Below are 18199 nucleotides of genomic sequence, written 5' to 3' on the forward strand. Positions count from 1 at the left end.
TCTGCCTGCTATTCTATTCGCTGTTCCCAGCTCCTCCCTTTCTTCTTCACATCCCTTTCTTTCCTTGTCTGTCTTTTATAGTAGCTCTTTATGTATCTTGCTTTCTCTACCTCTGTCTCCCACCTCTCTCACTCTTACCCTCCTTCTTCTCTCCTTTTTCTTTGAAACTCTATTCCCCTCGTCTTAGCCTCACCCCTCCCTTTTATCCTCCTCAGATATTCTCTCATGGGTGGTTTTCTTCTCTTTGGTTTGTGTGGTCTGCCCTGCACATTCCAATTCTTTTCTCTTCAAGACCTAACACGTTTCACACAGTGAGGAGACTATTTGAGAAATGAATTATGCTTTGCTGCTCTGACCATTGTTTTGATAACTGCAACTTTAAATATTACGAGATCTGTTTGTGTGTCTGGACATTTGAAACTCACTATTGTGTGAAATCATGTCTATAAAATGAATGTCTGTGTAATCTGGGGTACATGATTGTCTTTATCAGTGTCTCTAAACTTTCTTGACCACTTTCCCTCTTGGTAAAAGGCTTTAGCATACACTCCTGTAATATTTACTTATTTATAAATTAAATACTACTGAAGTTCTATTACTGTCCTTCTGCACACCAGTGGGTTGCCTTGCATACCCCTTTGGGGTGCATGCACCTAACTTTGGAGATCACAGATCTATATCACACAAGCCACACTGTTGCATGATATATGCTGGTTTTATCACATTTAAGATTCTCCTGAGAATCCGATCCATGCGTGGTAGTTTGGGATTGAGAGCTTTTTCTTCTCTGTTTCTGTCACGTCGGCTGTGGTTGTTTATATATTGAGAGGGCTGAGTTTTTCTGGTAGGGTGCGATAGTTTGCCGAGCAGAGGGAGATTTCAAGAAACTGGATTTTTTTTTTTTTTTTAAGATACAAATTCTGCAACATTTCAAAATGCTGCAACACTGGAGAAAAAACATGGAGGAAAAAACCCATTTAAACGCTGATGTAAAAATTAATCCCTCGTAAAAGATTGACTGTCAGCTCGCCTTTCACCTGGTGAGGTTTTAAAGAGGGTTTGGCTGTTGCATGTGCACGCGTGCACAGGAACTCTCCTCAGACTTCCCCATTCAGTGTAGTTCATAGCAGTTCGCTCATGCTTGGCTTTCATTCCACAAGAAGGAGGAGGAGGAGGTTTTGGGGGGAATATTCCGTTACCATAAAGGGGAGGAAGTGTTTCTGCAGCTATTGAACAAAGCAGCTAGTTAACCTCTTTCCCGACCCCAGTGCAATGGTACAGTCCCACTGCTCCTTTCTAGGGGCCAGATGCTCCCTCATAGTAGTAAAACAAGAAAGAAAGGAAAACATATGTGCAAAAATTTACTACCCAGCTGAGTAAGGACCAGATTCCAGGAGGAGCTGAATACCTGCAATTTCTTCTAAAGTAAAATTCTTTTAGAATCAGATGGCATAGAGGGAGAGGGAGGGAAGTTGTAAGGAAAGAGGTCTGTTGTAATTGGTGTCTAGAAACCCCCACAGAGAGGATTAAGAAAGAAACTATGCTGTCTGGGAAGAAGTAGGTATTTGTGTTACTCTGCATATATACAGAACTGCTAGAAAAGGCTCTGCTCTGTGGAAACTAGCCCTAGCTTTTTGAATGCTGAGATGTACCACTGTCTGCTGATGGTACTTCTTTTAAGCAGAACTTTATTCAATGCACTTTCTTCTTTTGTATGTGTACCAGCATCTTACATGGAAGGGAATCATGGTCACTTTCTATTGTGTGTATTGTGAAGCTCATACTTCAAACCAAAGGGAGTTACTTTGGGAACAGAAGCCCAGAATTCTGCTCTGTGTTATCACAGAAGTATTTATGAATTGTAAGGCACTGAGTTTTGATATTTTTTTCTGCTAAGTCTTAATGCACACTGTGTTCACTGCACCCTCAATCATTTTCTGCTGCTTGGCAGTGTAACTCACTGAATGGTAGGAACGAGCAGAGGGTAATGCTGTATGCCTCATCCACTGGCATTTCTCTGTATTCAGCCCAGTGACATTTGCAGAATGAGTAAGTAGACTTGTTCTTACACCAGCAGGAAACAGGAGAAAGATTCTTCAAGAAAGATGCTTTCAGTCCTTTATTTCCACATTGGAAGGTGAGGCTCTCCTTTGGAAGAACTGAGAAGCCCTATTTGATCCACCCACATGACTGAGGTTTGTCAGTACCTAGAATCAAGGAAGCACCTCGCCTCTGTGACATTTCACAGAAACACAGCATGGGTCAGGTTGGAAGGGATCACAGGAGGGGTCATCTGCTCCAACCTCCCTGCTCAAGCAGGGTCATCCCAGAGCACATGGCACAGGATTGTGTCTGGGTTGTTCTGGAATATCTGCAGTGAAGGAGACTCCACCAACCTCTCTGGGCAATCCGCCCCAGTGGTCAGTCACCCGCACAGTGAAGAAGTTCTTCCTCATATTCAGGTGGAATTCCCTGTGCAGCAGTTTCCACCTAGTGCTTGGCACCACCCTCGACACCCTCCTTGCAGATACTCACAGACACTGCTGAGTCCCTCTCAGGCATCTCTTCTCAAGGCTAAACAGGCCCAGCTCCCTCAGCCTCTCCTCACAAGAAAGGTGCTCCAGTCTGTTAATAATCTTTGTAGCCTTCCACTGGACTCACTCCTGTAACTCCATGTCTCTTTAATGAGGAGTCCAGAACTGGACACTGCACTCCAGAAGCGCCTCACTGGGGCTGAGTAAAGAGGAAGCATTGGAGATGGAATACAAGTGGGCACAGATGCACGAACTGGAGCCTGGGTTATGCAGACCAAGAGACGGCACACAGTAACATGGATTTCAACAATGTCAAGAGAGACTGACCAAGCATCAGCCTTATGCAGCCACACCGTCCTTCCTGGCAAGGGGCTGGGGCAGAGGTTGGGGCGGGCACAGCTGCGGCCACGCTCGGGCTCCCCGGAGCGCAGGCGGTGGAGGGAAGACCCTTTTGGAAAACCCCCCTCTGGAAGAGGCTGGGTGGGGGAAGCGGGAGGGGTTGGGAAGCACAGGCAGGGATCGCGGAGGGAAGCCGGTGCCGCCCAGACCCGCCCAGCGGAGCGGCCCCGAGGGGAGGCTGCCGGCACAGGGCGGGCGGCACAGGGGCCGGCGATGGCCGCAGGAGGGACAGGAGTGGCCGCAGCGCCTCCGAGTACGGGATCTGGCAGCGCCCCCACCCCCATTTGCCGTCGCTGGGCGTCTGCGGAGGAAAGCAGGTCGGGGGGGCGGAGAGAGAATGGAGGAGGGGCACGGCGAGGAAGGGAGGGAGGGAGGGAAGGGGGAGAGAAAGCGAGGGAGAGAGAGAGAGGAGCCCGGAGAAAGGGACAAGGCAGATCCTGTGAAGCGAGAGGAAGAGAGACTCCTGCAGGAGGGGGGAATCTGGGCGGGGAGAGGACATTCCCGGTGAAGGGCCCGGAGGGGAGCGCAGGGATCGGGACTGCTCAGAAGCATCCGACTTGTTGAAAGGCGTCGAGCGAGGCCAGAGCTGTGCCCGGGGCCGGGGGACAAAGCGGCGCCGGGCGCGGAGCGAGAGGAGCCGGCGCTGGCTCTCAACCCGCCGGGATGGTGCCACTCGCGCCGTGAAAACGCTCTTTGTCCAACTTTTCTGATGCCGGGAGGCCGGGCGGCACGGCTCTAGCGGGAAGGGCTGCTGCCGACACCGCTGGAGTAATGCTGGGAAGTGGAGGGGGTGTTGCTGGAGTCCTGCACAAGGTACCGTGGCGGGCGGGCGAGCACGGGCTTTGTGAGTCCGGCCGGGACGCGGGAGGGGGCACAGAACAAACGAGCACTACTTCTAAAGGGGTTAAAACTCCTTTAGGTGATGTTTTTCCCCTCCTTTCCCGGTGTGTGCTGTGCACAGGCGGCGTTACCCGGACCCTCCCCCGGGCGCCCCGCTGCTGTCAGGTGCGGGCAGGACAGATGTGGGGAATGGGGTCACGGCCTCCCCGCTCTCGGGGATTAGCATCATCCCCAGAGCCCATCCACACCGCCATGGTGCCTCCCGTCTGCTCCCCTGAGCGCCGTTTCCCCTCTCTCCAGCCCCCTGAAGAGCCATAGGGAAATGCTGCCTTTGAAGTCGCTGAAGTGGGGCTTGATGGATGCTGGTGTGGGTTCCCCATCCTCGTGGAACGGCACAAGGGAGGCTGTGTGGCCTTGCCTGTGGGGAGGGTTGCTCAGCGCTCTTGTGGGGGACAGATGGCTCTATGAGTGCTTGTGGCAGAGAAAAGCCATGTTAGGCTATTTTTCAAGGAGATGATGCAAGTTACTACTACTCAAGCTAAATAAATCTGTGAATGTGGGAGGGGCTGTTGTGATGGGTAATTTTAATTTTGCCTTTTGTGGGATCCACCGAGATGATTTCACTTACTCTGAAGTTTCTCTTGCTGTTACCACACTCATTTGGATGGGGAGGAGAGTGAGCATCACCTGCCTTTCCTATAAGTTCCAGAAATGAGAGAGTAAAGATGGGGAAGCAAATCTCCCAAGGGGCATCCTTCACTAGCAGTGATACCAAGTCATGCAGATTCATGGTGAAGTAGAGTGAGGGGGCAAATGGAAACAACAAAGTCAAGGAGAGTTAGCTGCCACCAGACACATCTGTTACAGAGACAAATCTGAAGCCTCAGCTGCAATGAAGGAGGAGACTTCCTCTTTGTTATATAGATTCTAATCCAAAATATAGAACTGGATGTGAGTACCCCTCTTGTTTGGTCACAGCTGATCCACCTGCCCTGAGCCGTTAATACAAGATTTATTGGCTATTTTTAGTTATTTCTTCATCACCAGTTTGAAATAATTCCAGTGGTTATGTTCCTTTGGGAGAAGGAAAGGAAAAGATAGTCCACGATCTAATAATCCTTCTATTTTGATGCCACCCTTTCTCTCTGCAGAAAAAAAGTACTGTTTTCCTGTAGAAGTTCATTCCCTAAATTCCACACCTTACACTACTTCAGTTTACTTTGCTTATGTACTGACAAGCTTCAGATAACTGTACATAACTGCATCCCTTCTTTTACGACCTTTTGCATGTATGCTTTCTTAGCCAAATTTTGCATGTGTAGTTTTTAATTCCTTGACTTGTGTGCCCCTCTAGCCACTAAACATTTTTACTTGTCTTCTGAGTTCTCTCCTATTTGGCGTTCTTGCACTTGCACTGAGCTGCTCAGAATTGTTTGCATGGCCATGTGTTTTGATTCTTGGAAATAGCATCAATTTGGAGCACTGGATATTGTATGAAGTAGGATTATATCTTTCTAATTTAATCACTGAAACCTCACAGAAAGTCATGGTTTTTTGCATTGTTTTGAAGTTCTCAGCTCTTTCAGGCTGTTATCTGTGGCAAGAACAGCTTAGGCTGTGGAGACTGTTTGGAAGGAGTTGAGGAGAAGTCTCTTCTCTTTTCTTTTGCCCAAGGCTGCTACTGTCTTTGCCTTCTGTATTTTACTTGGAGGCTGACCAATGGCACAGTGTAAATCACTTTTTTGGGGGAAGGCAGCTGGTGGCTCCAAGGAGACAGCTGCTTATTCTCCAGCATACTCTCATAGGCTGCTAGCAGATGTGTCTGACGAGGGAGCTGAACCCTCAGTCCATTGAGAATTGTCTTCTTTATGCCTGTACAGATTCACTGTGTGCATCCCTCTTTGTGCCCAGGTGCAATGGCTTCCCCTTCTCTCCTCTGATATTGTGTGTGCCATATGCAGAGAATCATGTAAGAGATGAGTGTATTTTCTCCCCCCTTATCTTGTGTGCTTCCAATTAAGACAGTTTTGTTTTTTGGCCAACTTTCCTTCCCTGGATTGTCAGAAGATTTATGTGTGCTTTTCCTTTTGTTCAGGAATCCTCCTCTCTCCAGATCTGCTCTCCCTAAAACCTTAGTTTCCTTGTATTTCTTTATCCATCAGCAGTCCCTGTGCAGAGGGTTAACCTGAAGTCCCTCCAGATTAGTGCAGGGTACTTTTGGAGCACACTTAAGGTTGCACAATATATTTTTGTTTTTCATTTCTGTGGCCATATTGCATATGTTTACTGCACACATAAACAATAGAAGGTGGAAGAAGTACAAATTGGTGTGTGTGGTCAAGCTAGAGCTTTATAATGTCTTTTAGCTACCAAACAAGAGGGCAGTATCTTTTAAAAAGGGTGCTGTCATGAAAAAGTATTTATTGAGAATATTCCAGATTGGCTGGTTTCGGTCATAAACATGTGATGATTTATTTTGAAAAAGCTCAAAGACTTATTTCTGTGAAAAGCTGATTAAAGGTTTAGGGGGAAACTGATGAGCCCCTATAATATTGTCATTATTTAGTCTTGTTTGCTGGGTATTTTTTTCCTTAAACCTGATTTCATATTATATTACTGTTATATTTGATTTTGATTTTGTTAGCAAGTTTTGTATCACCTTACAGAAATACAGGTAAGGTATTTCTTCTAGCTGCTGGCTCCACACATTCAGCAGTTTTCCAACTCATTATGACCTTATACTTCAGCTTCTGCCTGATAAATCTTGGGTTGGGTATCACTCTTCTCTGCATATCTGCTCTTTGGCAACCATGAAGTGTCATGGGCTTCAGGGGTGTACACAAGTGTAACACAGGTGTATTTTGTAAATAATTCTCTGGATGTTGTACAACAGCAAGCTAGCTCTCTTTCTCCAGTGCTGCCAACTGTGCCATGTAAACAGACCCCCAAAAGGATGAAAGCTCCTTAATTGCTCGTGTCAGCCATAGCAGTCAAACATGTGAACAGCAAGTCTGAGTAAGAAAAAGCCATTTCATGTTGTCACTCTTCTCACACTTGATTTATACAAGGAGTTTTAAAGTTAACAAAGAAGAAGTACACTCTGAGAAGTATTGAGGAGTACTTCCTTCTCAGAGGCGTGTGTTGCGCTTTCAAGAAATACTCCTCTGCCACTAGAAGTAGAATTCTATCGGAAGTGTACTGTTAATATATGTTGTGTTTTTAAAAATGCGATTAAAATATATGTACTTTTTGGAGATCCGGGCACATTATTTTATACTGAAGGCACTGCCTTGCCTCTTAAAAAGTCACCATGGAGCAAGCTCATGCTTCTGTCACAGATGTCCTACTTGAAGATTGCTCCTCTTGAGACCACTTCTCACAAAAGCTCTTCTAGTCACTGGTTGCAATTTTTCCATGCCTCCAGAGGCCCCTGTGCATTCTGCTACTCAGGCCTGCTTGTCAAGAAGATTTTTGTTCAGACATTTCACATGCACACCCCCACTCCTGTATGCACACGCGCGTGTGCGCATGCCCGTGTGTGCGCACAGCTACGGGCAAAGAGCGGAAAAAAGGGCTGTCCTGGCAGCAGAGAAGATGCTGGGTACTGTAAGAGCACAAATGTAAGAACACAGCCTATCCAGCCTGAAAACTACCATCTTACATAAGAAAGCTGGATCCTTGAGGTCTTGATTCACCTTAGGATGGAAATTCTCGCCAGCCCAGACCTGCACATTGAAACATACATGACTTCATTTTCAGACAGGCTTTTTTTTTTTTCCCCCGTCTCCTTAAGCTTGCCAAGTAAATGATTCCTCTGCTGATTCTGCAGTTTCCAAGTACAGTTTTTTGCTCTGTGCCATGTCTCTGGAAAATATCCAATGTGTCTAAATCATGTAATTAAACCCTAGAAGCTAAAGACAGAACTACTGACTCTATGTAAGATATTTTTGTTTTAGCATACTGATGTTTCTCCCAAGTTACTGTAAAGCTTTGAAAGCTCCCTAAATGACCTGATCTCTCTCCCACTTACTGCAAGCACTCACATGATATGAATCTGTTTGGCCCAGCTGACCACTTCAGAGGCAGTGTGTAGGATACAGACGCCTGTGTGGAAGCCTTTAGCATCAGGCTTACCACAGGTTCTCTCAGATCCTGGGGATGTCTGCAAATGGAAGCATGGTTCCTTGGCAGATCTCTCTTAACTTCCTGACTATTCTCTAAGAAGAGGGTGGGATGTCACAAGAGGGACAATATGACAGAGATTTCTGGGCATGTTTTGAATAATTTCAATTTGGAAATTCACTGTTTGTGAGACTGGATTTCCAAATGTTAGGTTTCGCTCACAGCTAGGATCAATTTCATTCTGGTACGCAGAATCTGGAATGCTTTCTGCACCAGGAACATGTTTGAAATTACTCGGTTTTGGATTTGAGCCAGGAAGAAGCTGCTGGAAGCACAGCTGGATTGGGATGCGTGCCTGCAGTTGTCTCCCAGATGGTCCCTTCCTTTCCTAATGTCAGTAGGCTTTCAGCTGGTGCCAGCAGCAGTGGGGATGCAAATATGTACTGACATTTTCACTTTTCAGTGGGTTTGCTAATCCCGTTTGGTGCATGTATTGTCCATAAAGGGGATACCATATCAGCAGTTACCACTGCCATTACTGTGGTATCAGAAATGGAATAGTTCTGTTGAGGAATGTTTGTTTCATTGCTAGTGCAGAGAGGATTTCAGTGATCTTCTCCTCTTCCAGTATCTAACCATGTCAGAAATACATAAAGGTGCCGTACCATGGGATGTGAGAACAAATTCTGGTGACTTGAGTATAAATCAGCAGTCTGTTAAAATCTAGGGGATAGACAGAGGCTTGACAGAGGGAATTTTCTTAGTTTGCACGTGCCTTGTTCTGCTGGGACATGCATATGGAGTCAGATGCTGAAGAGTAATTAGTCTTCATTTTGAGCCTTACTGTAGCTACCTTTTTGCTTGGGGCCCCAGGCTGAGCACCAGAAATACATTTGGTGAAATAATGTTATGGGAATGATGCATGACTTGTGCTCCTTATTTCAGTCAGAAGTCTTCTTAACTCAGACTGCAAGAATGGTGTTGACAGTTGCATGTTTCTCATGGATAATTTTACCAGTCTTGAATTAGAAGTGGCTCTGGATGGTCTCAGAGAGCTGCAGGTTCTTGGAAGAACTAAGGACATCTTCAGGTAGAAGATGGAGGGCCATGAAGGGAAGGCCAGAGGAGGCCAGGAAGAGAAGTGAAGCACCTCTCCTGAAGACAAGCTGAGAGAGCTGGGATTGCTCAGACTGGAGAAGACTGAAGTAACATTACTGTCGCCTTCCAGTATCTAAAGAGGATATAAGAGAGCCAGAAAGGGACTTTTGGCAGGGCATGTAAGCAATACAACCAGACTTGAGGTGTTGGTGTAGAGGAAGGAATTCTTTACTCAGAGAGGGTGAGGCACTGGTACGCATTGCTTGGAGAAGCCGTGGGTACCCCATCCCTGAAAGTGTTCAAGACCAGGCCCTGATGGGGCTTGGAACAATCTGGTCTAGTGGAAGGCGTCCCTGCCCGTGGAAGAATTGAATGGTCTTTAAGGTCCCCTCCAATGCAAACCATTCTGTGATATCGAATTAGTGACTAGAGCCCTGTTACGTGAAAAGAATAGCTTAAAATTGTCTCATAAATAGATTCTTTTGATTATGTCTAATGTGTTACCCCGCAAAAAGTGTGCGTGATGACAGAGTGTAAAGAAAACAAATCAGTCATTGGAAAAAGAGTAAAAATAAAAGTGTTGAATTCTTTAAAAGAATTAAGCTAAAACAGATCTTACTTATTTGATAAATTACCACCTACTGGACAGTCCTCATTTGAAAGGATCAGAATAGACTCTGTTGAATAGTTGTATTTTTCCTGCTTCTCTTGGCTGATAGTCTGTACTGGGCCACTGTGTCTAATAGTGTTGAAAAGAGTTGTGTGTATGGAAATCAGAGTGGGAAGGCAGAACTTCCCCTAAACCCTCAGAAAGTTCTTTTAAAATTAGTTTATAGATTTTTTTAAAAAAAAATTTTTTTAAGGCTTAGCTTTCCCCTCCTCCACCCAGCCTGGCATTTTCTACTTTTTTCCTTTTGTGCCTCTGAACCTGTGGTGTTGAAATTAGACAGTCTGTGACTTTATGGCACTAATTCAAATGCACTAGAGACTATTTGTGTTTGACTGCATGAACTTCTCTGCCACAGCACTGATGAACTGGGAGCTCAGTGAAGAGCAACAGAAGTGATTAGGTGACTATAGGGAATTCTAAAAATGCTATTAAAAAGCACTAGCTTACTGGTGAGTGAAAAGGGTTAGTTGTGGAGTAGCTAGAGTACCTAAAAGACTGTTGATAGGATCCTAGGCAATGTGGTGGCCAAAGTAGAACAACTGGCTCAAGTTGCCCAGAGTAGATAGGTTTGGGTTCAGTATTAAGGTGTGGTATCTTCCAGCAAGAGTCCACATAGATTGTAAAAAGTCATGGTAGCCCTATTGCTAATGACATTTAAAAATATGACTAGGAAAGCTTAAAGAAATACACCAACAAAAATCCTGCAAAAGTTGACCAGGGACTGTAGGCCAGATGTTGTCTATATAAAGGTGCCCATCCCCCTCATTTCATTTCTATTGTTGTAGTTGTACCAACAACTAGGAGAGGGATTACCTTCCTGAGAGAAAATGTATCTTGGATCTCCTCTGTTATGACCAAGACTGGTTGATGTCCAAGGAAAGGAAGTGGTGTATTGTACTCACTGCATTTAAAATGTAATCCTTTGGTTTTGAGGTTGGACGTGGATGTAACAAGAGCAGTGAGCCCCAGCTTCCACACTAAAATATAAATAAGCCTTTGAGACACTGAGGAGGCAGGATGAACTCTGAGATTTATGTGTTGTTGCTTTCATCTCTGGCACAAAAAATAATACAAACATGCATTGGAAAGAGATGCTGTGAGCCTGAAATATCTTTCTACCATAACCTGCTTGGCCTTCCCTTTTCCTCTTAAGACTATTTCTGTTCTGCTGAAGTATTAGTGGCACATAATGTTCCCATTTCCTGAGGGTTGAAACATCGAACTGGAAATGCAGGATGGAGGAGGAGGGAAGGACCTGAGAACAAAATTGGCTGCTCTTCAGGCTCTGCCAGTGGCAAGTTCAAATTTTTGGTGGAGCTCTCTAACCCACTTTTGCTACACATGGCTCCTTGTGATGCTTCACTGAACTCAGGTAATTGTTCCAAGCAGTCATTGCCATTCAGATCGTCTCTTCTTTGCAGCCTTCATCTGACTTCTTTTTTCAAGCTACCATTTCTGCTTCATTTTCCTCTTGATTGTCCCATAGACGAGAGCCTGTTTTGGGAAACCTGATTCCCAAAATCAAAGTGAAAACCTGGTCGAAACCTTGAATCAGCATGAATCATTAGTGTTGTTCTCTAAATAAATATCTAGATGTTGACAAAAGTTAAAAGAAACTTAGTGTTAAAGACCAAGTGAGATGTTTCTAAAGTCCAACAGGACTTCTGTAGTGTCTGTTCTTGTTGCTCAGTTCAGTCATCTTTAACAGTGAGACCAAGGCACTAAGAGGAAACACAGCTGATCTGAATGAATATTATGGATATCAAGACTGGAACTGAAGACAGAAAAACTGGAGAAACCATCTCTTTTCTCAAAGTCTTTCCAGAAAAAGTTCTAGGTCTCACAGTTCTTTTTCCTGGGTTCTTGAGAGATTGCTGCCAGGGTAGCTACCTAATTGCCTGTTACTGCCCCGTGAAGTAACACCACCTGAAGAAATTGTTGCAGACAGACTGTAGTAACCGTTGGTGTGCACTTCAGAGTATGACCAGTGCAGTGCAGGGTTGTTTTGTGATGTTTTAGTCCTAACATGAGCATGAGACTCAAACTAATGGTAGAACAGACAGAATTCCCATCTAGGCAAACAGTGGTCATTAAAGAATGGAAGGCTGTGTGGTAGAGCTCTTCTCTGAGCCATTTTCTCTCTCCCTCACAGCTTCCTAGTTTTGTGCATATATTTCCACATCAAACGCTCTAATTTACGTGCTGGAGCTAAAGCTTGTATATTGTACAGCCTGTTGGTGCAGTCAGCAAAATGTAAGGGAATCAGCTTGACTGAATATATTTTTTATTCTCACTACCATTTGGAGAATATGTTATGTTACAGCCCTCTGTTATGGCAACCTTATGAACTCAAAAACTGGTATTTGCAATTCTGTGGGTTTACAACTAGATGGAAGGTACCTGGTAATCATCTGCATGGAGTGAAGGTAGGAGTGTAGGTTTAGACAGCAAGGTCAAGGCAGTGAAAAAGTCAGTAAAGTGATTGTGCTTCAGTGCTTTTCTGCCTTGTTGTTTTACAAAGAAGCATTCTTGCTTCTCTTAACTGGAATACAAGCAGTGATGATAAATAATGCTAGTAATTAAATAGTTTTAAAAGTAGCCTCTATCTGCAAATGCATGAAGCCAACAATTTGTGAACCAAGCTCTATGACAGCCCAAGGCTGTGAAACTGATTAAAATGGAAAAAAGTAGTTTTAATTAACCCTTAAATTATGAGGTACATTCTCTGAAAACCCAAGCTGCCTGATTGAAGCCAGAAAGGAGGTTAATAAAAAGAGCTGCACTTAATTTAAGATGCTTTAATATTATTAGTCCTTTCTATAATCTGTTTTGAAATGACAGTTTCTCTCATGAAATGAAAAGCAATTTCAAAATGATGGGAATTCCCATAGAAGAGGAACATTATCTTTTAACTGGCTGTCAGTACTGCCACTATATCCCAATAGACAACATAACCTTGGATACTGTGAATACAAATAGCAAGCATTTTCTGCTTATGCTAAATATTTCTTAGTGTAAAACCCTCATGAAGTCAAAAGCAAAATTAGAGATGAAGACAGTAAGCATATTTTTGCAAAAAATGAAGTTCTTTACTGCAGCTGAAGAAAATATTAATCCTTACTAAAGGATTTTGCAGACTGGTCCACAATGAGCAGTTGAAGAAAAGTATTTTCAGCTTGTTCTTTTTTTTTGCCTCCATTGTATCTTTTGAGTGTTTGTGCGTGGATCTTGGTTCATCCATTTCTAGACATGGCATGTAAAGCTACATTTTAAAGTTACAGTGGGAAAGAGCATTAGTATAAAAGACTTCTTTTCTTAGACTTATTCATATCTTAGTTTTGCAAGCCACTCTCACTTTTGCTCCTGCTCAACCCTTCAGGCCTTTGATTTCTTTCCCAGTGTCCTGAGAGTGCCTTTAAGGCTGTTTTGCAGCTCTGTGTTTGGGTTGTCTGTGCAGATTTGCAGTTGCATTTGCCGACTTGGTCAGCAAATGTCAGGGTTATTTTTCTGATTTGTGGCATTGCTTGTCTGGCCATTGCAAACACTGTGCTTGGCTTCTTTACCACTTTCCACCCATCAGTGATCAGAACTTGGTATATAATAACTTCAATTCACTTGAGGAAAAAAAAAAAAAAAAAAAAAAAAAAAAAAAAAAAAAAAAAAAAAAAGCATGATCAGCATTGCTGAATAGATGAGAACATGATTTTAGGGACATTCTCTTTACGTCACTGTCATGGTTTAACCCCAGCTGGCAGCTGAGCAGCACACAGCTGCTTGCATAGCCCCTATCCTCCCACCCCTCTGTGGGATGGGAAGAAGAATCAGAATAAAGTAAAAGACATGGGTTGAGAAAACAACAATAAGAAGAGTGCAATAATTGAAATAAAATAATAATGATAATAATGGTGATGATGATGGAAAGGAAACGGAGAGAGAGGCATAAACCCCAAGTGATGCATGGTACAGTTTCTCACCACCCACTGATGGATGGCCAACACATCCTTGACCAGTGATAACAGATCCTGGCCACCTCCCCTCTGTTTATGCACTGAGCATGACATTCCATAGTGTGGAATATCTCTTCAGCCTGTTCGGGTCAGCTGTTCCGTCCATGCTCTCTCCCAGTTTCTTGTCCATCTCTTTACTGGCAGAGCATGGGAAATTGAAAAGTTCTTGATTTAGAGTAAGCTCTACTTAGCAACAACTAAAACATCTGTGTTATTGAGAGTATTCTCAATCCAAAACACAGCACTGTGCCAGCTCCTCAGAAGAAATTTAACTCTATCCCAGCCAAACCAGGACAGTAACACATTCTTTGTTTAATAACCGTTTGTGAAAATATGTTATTTCCCTCCCCCTTTTAAATGCCAAAACAGGATGCATATTTTTTCTTTTTTTCAGACATCTTCTATAATAAAATTTCAGTGAATTATGGGGTGTTTGTTTAAACTTTAGTTGTATCAGAGAAGGAAGTGTCAATTTTCAAAGAATTTTTAGTACCACAGATTATTTTCACCTAGAAGTTAATCATGTGGTGATCTTCACTGGGATACTTGAGTCTAGTATTCTAAACTTAAAATTCTGTGCTTAGAATTTTGGAAATACAACGTTTTACACTGTGCTTGACAAAGGTTTGCTGCTGTGGCCTAGAGTTTGTGAATTGTGTATTTTTTTCCTTGCTGAAGCCTTATGTCTTCTTTTTGTACAGATGAAAGTATAATTGTCAAAGATAAACTACACTTGAAGTTGATAACATCATGTTTATTTCCACATAGATAAAAGTGGAATCTGTGCACAGTTGTACTGAGAGAAGTATCCTGAGAAATTGGAGTAAAATCAATAACAGGATAGTGAAACCACCATACCCAGTGGGTACAGTTGTCACCTTCTCTTTGCATCAAAGAAGATAAATGTGATGGACAGTTGTTAATTCATTTCTCCCTGTTTGCACAGTCTCCTTTATTTACTGTATGAAAATTCAAAGGGAGTAATTGCTGTATCATTTCAATTCCTGTTATATTTTAGAAGAGTTTCTATCTAGAAAGTAATGGATAACATAAATAACAATTAATTTCTTCATATTTTTCATTCTATAATGCTGTTAATATTCTAGAGCATTTTGCCTCCAGTAGTTAGTGTTAGAAACTTGACTATAATTGCCAATGTTTCTTTAAAAACTACACAAATCACTATAAAAATTGTCAGTGAAGTCAAATCTTGTGAAATGTGAAGAGATTTTTTTTCAGGAGCTTAATTGTGTTTAATATGTGTGTAATTCAAGTACATAATAGATGAAGAAAGAATCTGCATCTTTAATTAGAATATTTTTTTTAATTGCTGTAGTTTCAAGAGATCGGTGTCCATCTTTGTTAGGCATAGCAAAACGTGATGTGGAAGCATTGAAAAAGTCTGCAGAAACAGGGCAGCCATGAATGAATTTTGCTTAGGAAGAAAGACCAGATTTACACGCTAAGCTGTAAAGCTACTCTAGCCAAGTATGTGTCATGGCAGAGAAGAGAGATTTAAGGGAAAGCACTGTAGTTATCTAAAGAGATGCTAACCTGGCCGCCTGTGTGGGTTGGGAGATCGCACAGAGGCTTGGAATCTCCCCAGGTACCTTGGGGCTGCACCTAGGGAGTCATGGGGAGGGAGCTGTTCAGCTGTCCATAGCTCTCTTTTTTAATTAGCGCAGCTCTCAGTTACCCGGTGAACATGATTCAGCTCAGTCCACTGACTGTAGAGGTCATTTGAGTGATTATGCTTCTAAGTTGGGCACCCTATTCGAGCCTCAAGGGTTTAATAAAAATTCATGAAAATCAGCATCTCTTTCTTCTCTTTAAGAGCTATGGACGTTCTTAATTTGGATCCCACTAGGAAATGTATAATCAGAGCATGGAAGATCAGCTTCAAGACTCCTGGTGTTTCCATGGTAAATAAGGAAATAAATGCCTTTCTTTGGAGAACATTCAGAGTCAGCTTTTGGAGTGTCATTGTAAACGTAAGGGATCCCAAGAGACACAACTCGATCTAGATAATCTGTAGGAAGCAAATGATCAAGCCAGCTGGAAGAAATATTTTATGAAGTATGCTCTTGAGGAAGTATTCCTTTAAACTTAGTTATACATTTCATCTAGAGCATTTCTCTCCAAATTAAATGAATCAACTGAACAGGCTGTAAAAAATCCACAGGGCTTTTTTTTTCTATAATTTCTACTCTGCTCTCAATATTTTCAAAGTAGTTTGGAGTCATTAAAAATAATCTCAATTATTAACAGGATAAAAGGATACAGCAACTATCAAAATGATCTGTTTATTTAATCAATCATTTTTCTGTGGTGCTTTATGTGCCCCAGTAATAGAATATTTGAAGAAAAGATATTAACTTCATTATATTAAAACTCTGAGCGATAAATTATGTGTTGCTCCCCCCTCCCCTTCACTTCCTGTTTGGGGCGTAGAAAGATTTCTATGAATAGCAGTTATTGTAATTATTGTCTAAGAAAGAAGGTAGGCAGTATTATGTCATGCTCAGAGTGCTGGACAGGCACTGAGTGACAGCTTTTCACAACAGCATTGTGAGATTTATCCCAGTGAGATGCATGACCATTGCTGCAAGGGCATCCCAGTGGCAAAGGAGCAATTTTAGTAGGACAGAACTGGGGACAGCAAAGGAGGGGAGAGGCCTTTTGCTTGATGTGTAACACTATCATGATTCCCTATTTATCATGAATGAGAGGTATTAATTCCACTTTTTGTACTCTGCCTAAATGTGATGAATCAGTGTGCAGTGCAAATTAATTGGAATAGTAGTTTATTGACTCTCCCAGATGTTGTGCTCGTTTATCTTTTTAATGGTTCTTGCTGAGAGATAATATTAAGCTGATATGAGTCACAGTGCAAAATGTGCAGGAGAAGGAAAGACTGTTTGTAAAGGTACAGCATTTTCTCTACCCTGGAGAGTTTTTGAAGTGCATTTATTTTGCATCTAGATACTTTGTGTGAGGAATAAGTATGACAAATACGGGGAAAAATTGTGGAGTAAGTGTAGCAGAGGGAAGTTAGACCCATATAATGATTTCTACTGTGAAATAGGCCTAGAGGAGTCAGTTAACAATGAACGAGGAAGAAGCATTGTTCCAGTGGGAGGAAACAAGATGATTTGGAAAAGTTCTTGGAACAGATAAGAAGAATTGAAAGCATAAAAAATTTGGCACTGTTACGATTTCAGCTTCTATTAGTAGAACAATTTAAAGTACGTGAAAATACTTTGTTGCATGAGAATAGGTATCTTTCCAAATCTGTAGTAAGTTCACAGCAGGGATTGGATGAATTCCTAAAGAGATACTAAAGGGAATGAATTGGGGGATATTCTCTAGTTATCCCTATTTTATATTTGTGGATTCCGGAGGAAGAGTAGGGAAGTGGGTCACACAGAGGCCAGGCTTGCAAGCCATCTGCACACAGCACCTCTTCCTGGCACTGGAGACATGGAAAAAACTTGGCTTAGGTGGACATTCATCTGCTTCTATGTTTTCCTGTGGTTTGAAACGTACAAAGAAATTCTATATTCAGGCCCTCATGTTTTCTCCAGAAAGCTTGTGCAGTACCTGAACAATCCTAGCTTTTTTATTAATCCTAAATGCGTGCCTGGATTCCTCCCATGGAAGCCAGACAGATGCATGGTTCAGATGCTATTTGATGACAGGTTCTGCAGGTGGTATCTGTCAGAGGGAAATAGGGTCACTGTACATTACTTTCTGATCTGTGACTACATGTTGTCTGGTTAGTAAGCTAGAACATGCGTCAGTGAAGGTCTGTCTACAGTTTTATGGTTGGAGTCAAAAGGTTTAGAAAAGGAGGGGTATTGTTCAAAGCCTAGGTCCAGAACCTGTGGTCAGAACAGAATTTACACAGTTTATCTATTTGTCACTGTTTTCGATCAGTCTCAGAGTGCCATGCAATCTCCAGAAGAATAAAAAAGCAGTCCATTCTAAGGAGACCCCTCTTAGGTTTGTCACATGCATGACCACCTCCAGCAAGGCTCCAGACGTACACCATTGGGGTACTCTAAAATAAGTGATTGCACAAACCTTGGAGCAAACCTGCTTCCTTTCTAACAAAAACACATGCGCTGATGGAAGGGAATTCTCAATTAATGCTGACCTGTTTCTCAGCACTGGTGCCCTATGGCTCTTCAGGTGTCATCACTGACAGTGCTTGAACTTTGAGGGAATCCTTTATTTGCATAAAGAAGCTGCTGCAAAGGTACTGGCTGGATGAAATGCTTTGCCACAGCTTAGATACAGCATGGGGAGACAGCAGCCCTCTTTGTGACAGGAATCTCACAAGCACAGAGCTGTACTACTGTCAGTTGTTTTAGCACATGTGGGAGCACTATCACTATCTCTTCTGTGGCACTGAGCATCATTTGCCTGGAGATGGTACTGAAGTGTTCCCACTTCAAGATTGAGTTCAGAAAAAGTGAGAAATTACAGCACTGGCCCTGTCTGGTGAGAATAAACAGGACTTAAGCAGT

At 42.8% G+C, this 18199-nt stretch overlaps 1 protein-coding gene across 2 annotated transcripts in view; it reads left to right on the forward strand.

Moving 5' to 3' along the window:
* Positions 1-3140: 3140 nt before the first annotated feature.
* The window catches only part of LOC310923578 (ephrin type-B receptor 5), a 67115-nt gene continuing 52056 nt past the window's right edge, over positions 3141-18199 (forward strand). The window contains exon 1 of one of the 2 annotated variants that reach the window (XM_083884645.1): positions 3141-3250. The gene's annotated coding sequence lies outside the window, so the exon portion shown is untranslated. Of the gene's footprint in view, positions 3251-3562; positions 3747-18199 lie in introns of those variants that run through there. The other variant, XM_083884644.1, reaches the window with a different exon arrangement.

The sequence above is a fragment of the Zosterops lateralis genome, assembly GCF_965231275.1.
Source record: "Zosterops lateralis genome assembly, chromosome: 2".
NCBI lineage: Eukaryota > Metazoa > Chordata > Aves > Passeriformes > Zosteropidae > Zosterops > Zosterops lateralis.